The 14,004-nt window shown below is 39.9% G+C and overlaps 1 pseudogene; it reads right to left on the reverse strand.

The window, feature by feature from the left end:
- Positions 1-227: 227 nt before the first annotated feature.
- Positions 228-13,830, reverse strand: LOC125314095 (annotated as a pseudogene).
- Positions 13,831-14,004: the final 174 nt, after the last annotated feature.

The raw sequence follows: 14,004 nt of genomic DNA on the forward strand, positions 1-14,004 counted from the left end.
AACGAAATCAAGAGTAAAAACAAGAAAAACAAAAATCGAGGCACTTGATTTATTCCGATTCACTCTTTAATTAGGACTACACCATGTAGAGAATTATACTATAATTAGCATATTCCACTTCTCTATTACAATTCTCAATTATAAAAGAAATTGATTATATATAAGCAGTAGCTACTCCTGGTCCCAAACCCGAACTACTAATAACTATATGCTCAAAACTTTAAAAGTCATATGATGTCCAGGGGGCGCTGCCTCCTACAACCCCGCCGGAACGGCTCTCCCATTCTTTCCTGTCGATTAGGAATATGAACCACATCCCAACATTCAATGGGATTTATGTAGGCAAATCGTGTCTAACCTTTTTTTTTTATTTATAAATTTCTGCCCTTTTAAACACTCCAACTCTCCATTTCTCCTTTGCCAGAGTCTTGAAAATGAGGGCCATCGTGATGTATTATGCACTATCTTTCGAGACTTGCTTTATCATATGGAAACAAATGATTTCTAACAACTCTAGTGCGGTTTCCACCTTTCTTGTTTCAGTGTAGTCGACTAAATCAAGACAATATCTCCTCACCTAAGTGTCTATATGGGTTGAGCTCGGGTCAAGTCCAATATGGGCGGCCCATGTCCAAAGCCCAATCTATACATATATTACGGGCATTAATACGTAGTACGCCGTATAACTAAGTGGCTAGACAGTAACCTCTTACAAGCACACAACCATAGCAAAAAACACACGAAAAAGGATACCCTTAAGCAAATTGGATAAGAAGCTTTTGATGCGACTTCGCACATTCCTTCAGAACTATCATGGCCTCTTTGCATCCTCATGTACCCGCCTTGACCCCATGTCTCGCCCCACGAGTTCCTGTTCTTCCAGAACTCGGTCCCATCCTCGCTCGTCCCATACCCGACCACGACGATCGTGTGGTCCCAACTTCTCATCACAATCCCCGTTGAACACGCCACCGCTATAGCTCTGGAAGTCCTAGCTGCTTGCCGCGATTATGACCGAGATCGGCTACTGCGCAGTTGCCTTCATGAGCTTGTCCTCACTGGGCGGGACATTAGTGAAATCCTTGATCTGCTCCGTGGGTTTTGCTGCTTTTGTCGTGTCGCAGTCCTGTCCATTTCTTCATATGCATAGCTATCCTCGAACGCTATTCCTTGCTTTTGGATAATGTGTAGGCCACCAAAATGGCACATCCCAGGAACTTCATAACTAGAATATGAAACACATTATGATAGAAGAAAAGAGATTTGCGCATCTAACTTAGAATCCATCAATCTTGATGTGGAATGCTGATGATTCGAAACTCAAATACTTCTCCTCTGTTCCCCTTGTTGGAACACTTGCTAAATGGAAATACCGCTCACAAATGAGTGTGTTCTTCTTTATGTGAGATAATTTGTGCATCTTATGGTTAGAGTAGGAATTTAAGCCTTTTTTTATAAAGTTTTTAGCCATAAAACCTCTTATCACGTGTGGGAACCAACTCGGCCCACACTAGTCAACCAGATATTGAAGTAATGAAGAATCTGTTTATCTTATCTTAATAGACCAACCCCATTAAACAGCAAATTTCAATTTCAATTAACTTACCTCACATCAGAAAAATTCTTACATTTTCCTACTTTGGCTATATTAATTGAAATTATACTATTTGCGTGTACCTTTATGTTAGTCTAGAGATTATTCTTAATAGTCAATCCGATCCCATGAAGTTTCGGATAGCGAATCATGGTGGTAATTGCATCAATAGACACAAAGCCTTCCATGGTCCCAAATGCCTTTTTAGCTTTATTTATATGGATTCAATAGGGTAGTATGGCAAATGAATAACATCTCACAAAAAAGTGACACTTCATGTGTTATCTCATTTGTCGATCATATTGTCTTTTCTTAAGTGTCACGAAACCCGATGTGCCACCAAAGAAATTTTTTATGGCTCCCATGAAGCCACATGTGTTTAACTTCACTTTATTTATAACCAGACATATTCATAAGGCTAATAACTAGATGCCCTTAGCCTTCACTCAATATTTACACACTGCGTTGAGATTTTCACTATATATATCCAACTTAATAACAATGCATTCACAAATGCTTTATTGAATGCAAAAGAGTTGATACATATAAAAATATTACAAAATACAACAAACATGGATGTCAACTTTATTAGAGCAAATAACTAAACAGCTTCCACTAAACAACAACATCCCTTGATGTTCCTAAGCCTATGCTAATCACATGTTGTTTAAATGCACAAGGGCAAATGCCTTTAGTTAATGGATATGCAACCATATCACCTGTGAAAATATGCTTTACTATAATGTGGCCATTTATAATAGTCTCCTTTATAGTCAAAAACTTAACCGCCAAATTCGTAAACCCCTTAAGACTTCTATTATTATTGATAAACAATACTGCAAAGTTATTGTCACATTACAACTGTGTAGGTCTATTCGGAAGGTCAAATATGGTCATCTCCTTCGTGAGATTCTGGACCCAAATAACCTGAGTAGAGGCTGTAAAGTATGCTATAAACTCTGCGTGCATGATAGATGATGATACAGATTTACGCTTCTCGCTTTTCCATGATATTGCATCTCTAGCTAACACAAAGATGTATCATGTTATTGACTTCAAGTAATCTTGATAGCCAGCAAGGTCTACATCTGAATACCCTATTAGCTACATGTCTTGAATATATTTGTAAATTAGCATATAGTCATTTGTCCTCTTTAAGTACCTTAAAACCTTGTTGGAAGCAATCTAGTGGTCATGTCCTGAATTTGACTAATGTTTGCCTAGAAGTCCTGCTGCAAAAGCAATATCAAGTCTAAAACAAAGTTGAGCATACATAATACTTCCAAGTGCATTAGTATAAGGTACATTCTTCATTGGGGCTTTTTCAACATCTAAATGAGGACACTGTGACAAACTTAGTTTATCACCCTTAGTGATAGGAGAAATTCTTGGCTTACAATCCTACATACCGAATCTTTCCAAAATACGATTAATATATGTCATCTGAGATAAACCCAACACATGGCAAGAATAATCCCTATGGATCTCAATACAAAGGACTAAAGAAGCTTCACCAATGTCCTTCATGTCAAAATTCTTTAATAACATCCGCTTGGTCTCATGCAATAATCCATGATCACTACTCGCAAGCAAGATATCATCTACATAAAGTATGAGAAAAATAAATTTTCTCCCATTGGCCTTGCAGTATATACATTGATTTATTTTGTTCTCAACAAAATTGAATGAAGTGGTAACACTATGAAACTTCAAGTACCATTATTTGGAAGCCTGCTTGAGACCATAAACTGCATTTTTTGGTCTACACACAAGTTTATCCTTTCTTGCAAAACTTTTTGGTTGCACCATATTAGACTTCCTTATCAAAGTTTCCATTCGGAAAGATAGTTTTAACATCCATCTAGTGTAACTCCAAGTTAAATTAAACTTCTAATATCATGACCACTCCGAAACATTCTTTATAAGAAACTAGGAAAAAACTAGCTTCATAGTCTACTCATTCTTTGTAAGTGAAACTCTTGGCTATCAGTTTGGTTTTAAACTTCACAAGCTTTTCTTTGGAGGCTCTTTTATTCTCGTACAACCATTTGCAGCTGATGGGCTTATAACATCCAAACAATTTAACAAGTTTCCAAACACCATTATGTTTCATAAAGTGCATCTCATCTTTCATTGCATCTAGCTACGGATCTAACTAAGGACAAGAAATAGCATCTGCATAAGTCACTAGAACAACCACACAACCGATATTGTAGTCATACTCTCCCATATAGACTATATAGTATGGTGATATAGCCGATCATCTCTCCATGATGGATCTCCCGAGTAGAGCAACAATAACCTCATCCGACACCTAAGAGGCTTGAAGAACTTCATCGGGAGCTGTCTCACCAACATGATTCTAGATCTCAATAGGTTCAATCTATGGTGTGGGAGGAGACATTATCCTTTGTATAGGGAGTAAAAAAGATACGGTAGTACCCACCATACTATTATCCTCAATGGTGTATGAGCAGTTATCTTTTTTCGGCCACATCAAACTTTAGAAATTTCGTTGTCTATGATTCCATGATTCTTGATCCTCCATTAAGATTATGAAAATGACATCCCTTTGAATGATTTGGGTAAGATACGAAATAATGCCTAGTGATTTTGGACTCCAATTTACTCAAAGTTGGATTATATAACTTCACTTCTCCAGGACATCTGAAACCTTAAGATAGTTCAAGCTAGATTTACATCCAGTTCATAACTCAAAAGGAATCAATGAAACAACTATGGTAGGTACACGATTTTAGAATATACATCTTCAAAGCTTTAGCCCAATGAAAAATAAGTAAATTAGTCCTACTAATCATACTCTTCACCACCGGTCACGCTCCCTTGCCGGCGATCGTCAAGTTTGACAGCCACATTCCCATATCATTTCAATTCCTTGAGGTCATCCTTGGTAAAACCTAATTCATGGCAGGTTTGAGGTTTGGTGCAATTTATGTGGTGATTTGATTTTGTTCCATAGTTTCAAATGCATGTTATTTAGAAGTAAGACCTTAAATTATATCATTATATTTTGATTATCTCCTTGCATTAATTAAGGCAATGTTTGGGCGTTGGACCGTTGATCCTAAAGTTGGATCCTTAATATTGTCTCTTGAGTGCTGTTATGCTTGAATGATTAAAATTTAATTACATTAAAGTTATATGTCATTGACTTATATTGGTTGATTTGCATAAGACATATATTTGGGTGTATTATAAGATTTATTAGGTATCACATTGCACACTTAGAACTTCGGGTGCTTCACAATTCATATTTAGAACAATGGATGTTCATTTTAGAATTCATATTAGGATAGCCTATACTTTTCATAGAATTCATGTAGGCACATAATTAGTTAGTCCCATCACATGCGGATCGCATATTACACGTCATTTAGTGAGTCACATTATTTAATGGTAATGTTTTAATAAAATCTCATGTAGATAGATTAATAATTGCATCTCATGCATTATTCACATTGAATATAGTCTACATATTGTTAAAAAAAAACACCAAAAAGAAATTAGCATTGTATCACCTCGTCACCACTTTTTAAATAAAAGGCGATAAGACATGTTTAGTGAACTGCGGTTTAATTCTTTAATATTTAATAACGTTTTTGTATGTATTAATTGAAGTTATGTACATGATTTAAATTAACCATAGATCATGTTTATAGAGAGTTTTAATAAAAAGCCGTATTGTCATGATTAGTTGTCCTTGTATAATTACATTTAGGAGTCATAATTAGGACATTCATATATCACACCATTGTCTGTTCTTATAGTCAAAATCTGTAGAATCACTATTGCATTGGATGGTGGTGAACCTTTGCTTTTGTTTGCTTAGTGCATCCAAGTTCTTTAATCTTTTCGAGTAATTTAGTTCTTGCTTTCAATTTTTGAGTATTACCATTCCTAATAATGTACCCGCATAATGACCCGACATGTTAGTGGTTAAGGATTAAAATTGATAGAGATTGCTTGCAAAACATTTTCAAAATAAAAGGAAAATGTATCGAAATGACAATAGATTTATCTTGTGTAGTCCGTAGTCTATAGTAGTAAAATGTACACTCGCATTTTTTACTTGAGTATCTAATCGACTCAGAATCGATAAGTGGCAACTCCTAAATAAATTGAACTGCATGTTAGAAATGGTTTGATTGAAACTCGAAGTTGCAATTGGTATGGCTTTGAGAGAGTCTGCGCTAGGCAACGACACTATCTCTTTGATGAGTAACTGTTCGTACCCGCCTAGCCATGAATTAGATCTCCCTTGGTAGTTCACCTTGAGGAAGGTTGCGAAGTCGAGTTGCCTACTCCTCAAACGTAGTCACGGACGACATGTCGTAGGTACTAGACGCACCATCCGATGCACAAGCATCCAAGATAAGTGTCAAGTATAAGGAGAGTTTTTGCAAGCCATTTGAATTTCAATGAAGAGGTATGTTTTTGTCGCGGAGAACAAGGGATGCATTAGCTGTGTGTATGGAAGTGATTGTGAAATTGATTGATTGGAGCAAATTGACCGCAAAGAAAGTTGGTGATGACCGAGGTCAATGCTTATTGTTTTCTCTACGAGTGCGTGTTGAACATATTGTCCAAAAGTCAAAAAAAAAAAAAAAAAAAGAAAAGGTACGTTGATGGTGCCTTGATCTTTCTCCGGCTTCGATTAGGGTTTGTTCACACCTAGGAAAAGATGTTTCCGTGACCATTTCTTGGGTAAACGGAACTGTATTGGTTTGAAAATGTTTCTAATTATAGAACTAGAGTGGTCCGAAAATGTCTCTAATTATATTATACTTTTCTACTGTTCAATGCCTTTATTGACCTAAACTGATAAATTCAGTTAATTTGAATTAATGGAAAGATAACATCGAGCATTTTTATTTAATCTAGGAACTAGATTGATTAGATATCAAAAGTTCAGGGATGATATTGCTTGTTGAGCCAAAATGTAGAGTTCATTTGTGCAATTATCTCTTTATAGAAGTGAACGTGAAATTGATAGATTGGAGCAACTTGACCGCAAAGAATGTTGGTGATGACTATGGTCAATGTTCATTGTTTACTCTAGGAGTGCGCGTTGCACATGTGGTCCAAAAGCTAAACGAGAAAGAGGTACGTCAATGGTTCCTTGATCTTTCTCTGGCTTCAATTAGAGCTTGTTCACACTTAGGAAAAGTAACACGTGTCAGAATTCAAGGAAAATTCTTGTAAAGCTAGATAGAACAAGATTGGTCTGAAAATATCTCTAATTATATTCTATTTTTTCTTGTTGCACTTTTCTACGATTTAAATGCGTTTATTGGCTGATAAAAGCAAGCAAAAGTAACGCGTGTAAGAATTCAAGGAAGATAGATGTGTGTGTGTGAAAGAGAGAGAGAGCATGTGTTTTAGGTGTGGAACCGACTTTTATTTTGAACCTTCGAGTTTTTTTTTAAATTGTTTATTTTAAAAATTTGATAGAAAAGTCATGAAGTAATATTTTTTTTCGCTTAAAATAAGCCAAAACACATGATAAATTGTAGACTAATTGATACCTACCGTGTTTCGCCCGAGTGAAATGTTTCTGCAAAAACTTAATGAGAATACCAGTTAGCAAATAATTAAGTAAAAGCACCATATGCGCACGGGTCACCATTGGGCCTATGGCGTGCATCTGAGTCACCGTTGACATGGAATCTCTTACCATGTATCAATCTCTGATTAGTCCACGTTTCAATGGCGTGACGCACTTGTCCCATGCGTCTTGTCATCGTCGGACATGGCACTCCCAAGTCGGATTGTCACCTGCGACAGGCAATGTGCTTATGTGATAGGTCTTTATTTAATATGAGATTGACAACATGTCGTGGATCGCAACAGATTAATAATAAATAATAAAAAATTATCGTGAAGTTCACTCTTTCAAAAATTTGTGACTCGCGACATGTTATTTTCACAGTCATCAAAATACTATCATACTAGCAAAGTCCACTTTATGAAATCACACCTCAAATCTTAAGAACCAAAAATTGCTCTACGTAATGCTCGTGTATCCGTGCCGGTCGAAAGTGCCATCACGCACTCGGAATAACACTCGTAAGCCCACCACCCCACAAAACAACCCCCACCCCAGTCTTTTAAGTAAGCATTTTCCTATTTTGATTATTGTGATAGCATATATATATATATATATATATATATATATTTTAGGATTTTGTCAACGTAACAATTGTGTGTATATATATGATTAATTAGGATTTTATAGCGTAACAGTCTTTTGGGTGACTGAGAAAGTAACAATATATTGTGGGGCACAAATTCAAAAACGAGTAGGTCATACAAATTTTTTTAATTTTTTATGGCATTGAACATGTTGTAAATCTAACGGTGGGTTAACGATAGTCACGTAACCATTTCTCTTGTGATTATTATCCTCAAGCAATTGGATAAGAAGCTTTCGATGCGAGTCCACACAACCCTTTAGAACTACCACCGCCTCTCCGAATCTTCATGTAACCGCCTTCACCCCATGCCTCGCCCCACGGGTTCCTCATCTTCCAGAACTCGGTTCCGTCGTCGCTTGTCCCGTACCTCGAACATGAAGACGGCGTGGTCCAGCTGCGACCTGCAATCCCCATTGAACACGCCGAGCCTATAGCTCTGGAACTCCCGCCCGCTCGCCGCGATGACAACCACGACGGGCTACGTCAAGACCGCCTACATGAGCTTGCCCTCACCGGGCAGCACGTCCGCGAATCCCTTGATCCGCTCCGCGTGTTCTGCTGCTTTCATTGCGTTGCAGGCCCTGTCGAGCTCATGGTACGCATAGTTATCCTCGGACGCGATTCCTCGGTTTCGGATAATGTACCTGAAAGCGTTGTCCGGGTAGCCTCCTCTGCACCCGTCGCTTGTGGTGTCACGATCTCTCAGTTGTTGCTCGGAGAGCACTCGCAGTTTGCCTCTTGTGATCGCTACAGTTCCTTCCACTGATGCTACGACTGAGAATGCCCAACAGGATCTAAAGAAAACTGTAATACGTAGGTTCTAAGTCACACACATATGCTTAAATTTCCGAAAAGTATATATATTTCGTTAAATACCTACTTGTTCACTATATGAAAGAAAAGGTACGACACATTCACAACATTTGTACTTACCACACCTGCCTTGATACTTAATCATGTTTACGGCGCCTTTCTCTACCCAGTCGATGTCGTCGAGAACACCTCCAGCCAGATTTTGGTGGCTAAACCACATCGTTTCGGCGGGCTCTGGTCTCTTAGGTGTAACATATCCTGTATGGCTTCGGACGAACTCCTTGTTGGTCAAGTCCGAGAATCGGTTGAAACCTGACTCTTGAAGGGATTTATCGAAACCGAATCAGACGATCACACGGAGAATCAAGAAAAATTGGAATGACGCACGAGATTACCCGGGTTCACCCCAAAATTAGGGCTACGTCCTGCAAAGAGATTTTACTATATTTTTTCGGTTTACAGCCAATTCGCACTTACATAATGATAAAACCAAGCAAAATATATATGCCCCAAAAGCGGAACCCCCGTCGGGAGGCGCTGCCCCCGGACCCCCACCCGCCGACCGGGCAGCGGGACACCCGTGTTGGGGGCGCTGCCCCAGAACCCCCGCATCCCCCGCGCAGGGGTCACATGTCTTTGGGTAATACTTCAGTTTCCCTAAGCTCACGTGGGCATACCCGGTGTGAGAAACAAGAGTCCCCGAAGTATTCGCCAACTCCAACAACTCTTAAGTACAACCCCCGGACTTGTTGAAGTCTGCAATGAACTGCAAATTCTCGGAGAAAATCACCTGGCGTTTCGCCTTCTCCCGAGAGGGCCCTCGTAGGTCCGAACTTATTCAGCCATCCATCGCTCGTGCCGCTCGGCAATGGAGGGCTCATGCAACGCGCGGACCGACGTCGCATGCCCCGCCCAAGCGCCAAGAATTAGAGCAAGGGAGATGCTGATTTCACTCTTGATCGAGAAAGCTGTCGCGTGAACACTTTCTTCTGTGAATGTGTTTTCTTCCTCTCCTGAGTGTGATATTTTGAAGTGGATGCGATGAGATAGCTGCACTAGAGATGTATATTTCTAGGCCGCTTCATAATCAGGTCATACCAAAAAAAAAAAAAAATTGCTTTAATTTTAAGGTATAAAATTTATTCCCCAGTTCACATTCTCTGCGGAAATATGAATCACAAGCTATGCATGTCCGAACACTTTGAGAGATATCGTGTACATATGCCACATGATATATGCATTACTAACAGCATCGAATTTTTCATCACGCCAATGTGAAGTGAAATTTACGTTTCGCACGGACTCTCTCAAACCCTACGAATCACAACTCAATTTCTCAAACATTATGAATTTAGGTGAAACTAGAACCGTCACTAACCTACTCTAAGCTGGTTAGAAGTCAAGTAAAGTAGGGGATTCTGCTTTAAGTTTTCGAACCAGAAATTTTAAATTCGAGGACTTAGTAATGTCGGTTTTAGCTAATGTCTACTGCTGGCAGCGCTTTTCTTTTTGGAAAACATTCTTTCACGTAATCTTTTATTTACTTATTTTTATCTCTAAACATGTAAAACTAAAGTGGTCATGCAAGAATGTTCAAACAATAAAATCAAGCAATAGTATAATAGTCTTTGGATGACCGTGAGTAGGGGTGTCAAAACCAAGCCCAAAAACCGAACCGAATCTAGAACCGAACCGAAGCGAACCGAAAATTTTGCACATTTCGGTTCGGTTCGATTTAGAGTTTGGATAATGAAAAATAACCATTCTTTATTTTTTAGTTCAGATTATTTTGGTTTGGTTTGTTCAATTAACTGAACCGCGGATCGAAATATCTTCTTTCTTTTTAATATTAGCCATTTGGAAAAAATAATCATATTTTTTTATCCCAACGACAATGGCTGTGTTTGGAAAGACTCTTAGGGAAAGCCTTTGGAAAAATGCAAATACCTTTGGTGTGAAGGGATTTGGTGAAATGCAAAAGTTGTTTGGTAAACTGTAATTAAAAAGTGCCTTCAAATGAAAGTTTGGGAAAATGTTGTTTGATAAACATAAATTCGCAAATACCTTTAGCTGAGTATTTTAATATCTTTTTATGATTTTTGTATAATTTTTGTTTTTTCTTTTTCTTTTTCTTTCCCTTCCCCAACCCTTCCCCACTTGAAAATTGTCGTCAACCACAAGAACAAACCCTCGAGATTTGACCATCATCCTCACTCGAAACAATACTATTCACGTTGTGGGTCACCCCTTCCATCGCTCTGTTTTTCTTTGATTGACTCTGTTCTTCTTGCGACGTCACTCTCCATCTCGGTTCTACTACTTTGGGTGACGGAAGGAAGTTTGGAACAGGGGAGAGACAGAGCTTGACACTAACCAAGACGTTAGGGAGAGATTGGTTGAATCGGTCGGCAGGTCTAAGGGGTGACGCATATGGTGACCAGATCTGGGCTTGCAAGGGCTCGACCTCACTCGGCCATGGGAGGGCTCGACCTCTCCGTCGACGGGTGAGGCAGCGACGGCGAGGTCGAGCCCTCACAAGCCTAGATCTGGTGAGGCGGGGCGAATTGGGATCGTGGGGAGGAGGGGACAGTTGTCGTGGCGAAGGGCGTGGAAAGGTGGCTCAATGCTAGCGGTGCCTGCGGCGGCGGCATTTGGCAGCAGCATCCTAGACTGCGCTTACGGCGGTGGCATTCAGCAGCAACCTTCTGGTGGGGCCGAAGGCGAAGGGAGCAGTGGGAGAGGGGAAGACAAATTATGAATAGTGAGGGTAAATGTGGAATTATGAAGACTGAGTAAGGGTAATATTGAGAATTCAAAAAATTCACTAATCCTTGATACTGTTGTCTGCCGAGAATGCTGGAAGCTCAAGGTAGCCTTGAAGCTGCCTTGGGCTTTCAGCCTTTTGAAGGCTCACTTTGAGCCAAGGATGTTTTCAAAAAATTTGCCAAACACCAAAAACTTTGCCCTAGGAGCTTTGGACACTCACAGCCCATTGGGAAAGTGGTTCCCAAATGCAACCAATATCATCTATCTTGCTCGCGGTCCCATTCCTAGAGTCATGATGACCTTGGGAGTGATGTCTGATTTCCAGAGCGACTAGTCGCCGAGGTCGGAGTCCGACAATGCTGTCTCGTCGGCCTCGCCAGAGAGGCAGATCATCGTCGTGAACCAGCTCCCCTTGTGAGCCCATCAGGACAAGCAGACCGGGAAGTGGAGGTTCGAGTGGGACTCGAATAGCCTGGTGGTGTTGCAGCTCAAGGACGGGCTGAGACCCGATGCCATCTCGACGGCCTCGCCGGAGCAGCGGATCTTCGTCGCGAACCAGCTCCTCGTGCGAGCCCATCAGGAGAAGCAGACTGGGAAGTACAGGTTCGAGTGGGACCTGGACAGCCTGGCGGTGTTGTAGCTCAAGGACAGGCTGAGACCCTTAGTCGTGGTCATGTACATTAGCTCTTTGAAGGCTGACATTAACGTCAGCGATCAGGAGGAGGTCTCGCAGTTCCCGTTCAAGTCGTTCCGGTGCGTGCCGATGTTCTTGCCTCTAGATATGCAGAACCAGTTCTACCATGGCTATTGCAAGCACTATCTCTGGCCTCTGTTTCACTGCACGTTGCCCACGTTGCCGAGCCAAGATGCAACAGTGACGCCAAATTTGAAACAAAAAAGGAAAAGAAAAAAAAGGAAAAATAGAAAGGAATACCAAAAAACCGAATCGATGGTTTCCTCCATTTGTCGGGCAGTTAATCAGCTGTTGCTCGGACAAGTTGGGTAGTACACCGGTTGTTATCGCGGTGATCGATTCCACAGCATCGGCTGTTGAGAATGACCAGCAAGATCCTATACGAGGATTAAAACAAGGATTGCAACGATGGTTATAGCTTGTGTATGTATCTATGAAGATGGAATAAATACCGGACTAAAGTTATAGTGTATAACTCAGAATCACTAGGATTGAAGTTACATTAAAAAATATTTCTCATGTACTAGGCGCGGAGGGTGCCATAGAAATGCGATTCAATTCGCAGCGTGCGATGATGTGGTTTGAACTTTAATGTTTGATGACCTATTTTGAATAGGTATATAGTTTAGTTTTATAGAGACCAACCAAGACTCACTAGCTTACATGACAAGATAATGAAATTGGTACAAATTCTTCAACTAATAGGCCCATTGAATTGCACAGTTTCGAACCACTTAAGTACGTTTGTTTCTTGAAAAACATTTCCCTAAAAACAGTTGCTTTTAATGTTTGAAGTAGTTAATCAATGAAAGACGTTTTCATTATCAACGACGAATTTATGGCTAACTCTCTTTATTGACAATGGAATTAATTTTCTTTCAATTATTTTTGTAAGAGATATAAATAATAATTATATACAAATATGTTTCAAAGCATTTATTTTTCTCTAAATAAACACACTCTCGGAGATAAATGTAAATGTGTTGACGAAATACTATTTTAGGACCCGTCTCTTATCGCCATATGCTATAGAATTTGCTTCTTCAATGATTAAATTGCTTTTCCGGGTTTAGGTAATACATGTCTGTTCAATATTTTCAAGCCTTATAAAGAATATTCAGTGCATTCATATGATTTTTTTTTTTTGCAAACAAAATCACAAGACAAGAAAAATATTGGGTTAAGAACACGAGAATATTATATTGTTTCGCTTGCTTTGGAATGAAAAAAATAAATAAATCACAAGACAAGAAAATAAAGTGCCTATTCGCAATAATATAGTATGATTCTATTACTTTCTTACCACATGTACCCTGGAATTTTATGCTGCCAACAACTCCCCGATCAACCCAGTTTACGCTATTCGGGACTTGGGTCACATTTTGGTACTTGAAAGTATTCACTGCTGATGAATTCGAGCTCTTCGACCTAGGCCGGAACCCGGTGTACCTCGCGATGACCTCGCCCATGGTCAAATCCGAAAATTGGTTTAGACCCACTTTGTAGCTTCGTTTAGTCGCTTCGTGGTTGAAGTCTTCGATGAAGCGCAAGGTCTCTAGAAAGATCCCGTACCGCTTCGCCTTCTCGAGATTATCTGTGTAGTTCCGTCCATGGCGGGCCATCCACTGCTCGAACTCCGCCTCCACGAGTGTGGAATTCGAGGATGCCGCGGCCAAAATCTGAGCCCCTAAACATACCGATGCTGCCAACATGTATACCTTAATTTGTCTCTCGATCCATAAAGCCATCATCGAATGCTGAAGCGTTTATCAAGGATGCATTGATGGATGGCTAGTGTGCTTTCGGGGAAATGTGGAGAAACATGGGCAAGCCATGTCTAATTTATAGAACATCAGGATCAGATTAATTAATCAGGGGACTCAGCTAATGATCCGGTCATATTCATTTTCTCCCTCGTTTAG

Source organism: Rhodamnia argentea, chromosome 3 (genome assembly GCF_020921035.1).
Source record: "Rhodamnia argentea isolate NSW1041297 chromosome 3, ASM2092103v1, whole genome shotgun sequence".
NCBI classification, from domain to species: Eukaryota; Viridiplantae; Streptophyta; class Magnoliopsida; order Myrtales; family Myrtaceae; genus Rhodamnia; species Rhodamnia argentea.